The sequence below is a fragment of the Etheostoma spectabile genome, chromosome 18 (genome assembly GCF_008692095.1).
Source record: "Etheostoma spectabile isolate EspeVRDwgs_2016 chromosome 18, UIUC_Espe_1.0, whole genome shotgun sequence".
Lineage (NCBI taxonomy): Eukaryota > Metazoa > Chordata > Actinopteri > Perciformes > Percidae > Etheostoma > Etheostoma spectabile.
In genome coordinates, this window is record NC_045750.1 from 1,558,290 (window position 1) to 1,559,048 (window position 759).

The following is a 759-nucleotide window of genomic DNA, read 5'->3' on the forward strand; positions in this document are numbered from 1 at the left end:
TTCTAAATATGACCTATTCTGTGTCAGCTTCAAAATCCAGCTTCAACTAAATGTCTTTTAAAACCTTTTCATTGTAATAAGATCAGGTTTGTCAGTGTCCATGTGAGCTTTGAGATCCTACAGCACCTTTATTGGACACTGAAACAAAAGTGCTAGCATAATATATAATAAAATATAATATAATTATATAAGGCAACCTCTCGGGAATTACATCACGCAACAAAGTACCGTAGTATTGTGTGCAAAGCGCAAGTTAATTTAAGTACTCGCTTAATGCTAATGGTCCCATGAAAAACAGTGAAACAATGTCAGTTTTCAGAATTAACCCCCCCCCCCCCAGACACCCTGGACAGTACGTAAAAAGTGGACATGTCCAGGCAAAAGAGGACGTTTGGTCCCCCTATTTCAGGGGCCCTGGTAGTTGAGTTTAGCCAGAAAATGTGAGCATCATGCGCGATGACAGTCAAGTTCAGGCAGCAAACCGTTAGTTAAGTTTAGGAAAAAGATGGTGGTTTGATTAAAACACTCCGAGAAACAAACAAACGTATCGTGGGTAAAACTTGTTGTTTTTTTTCCGACGTGAAGTGAACTCAAGCTCTTCGGCTCCAAAGCGCTGTGTTTTATGTTGAGACCACGTTGTGCTATTACATTTTGAAGCTATTTTCCTTTGAATATTGATGTTCATAGATAAGTGTTTTGGCATGGCTGGAGCGGCATGGTATTGGAAGGGGGGTGGGGGGGGATTTCATTGCATGTTGT

At 40.6% G+C, this 759-nt stretch overlaps 1 protein-coding gene across 6 annotated transcripts in view; it reads left to right on the top strand.

Moving 5' to 3' along the window:
- fam184ab (family with sequence similarity 184 member Ab) overlaps positions 1-759 on the top strand; it is a 187,258-nt gene that overhangs the window by 176,219 nt on the left and 10,280 nt on the right. The window lies entirely within an intron of this gene.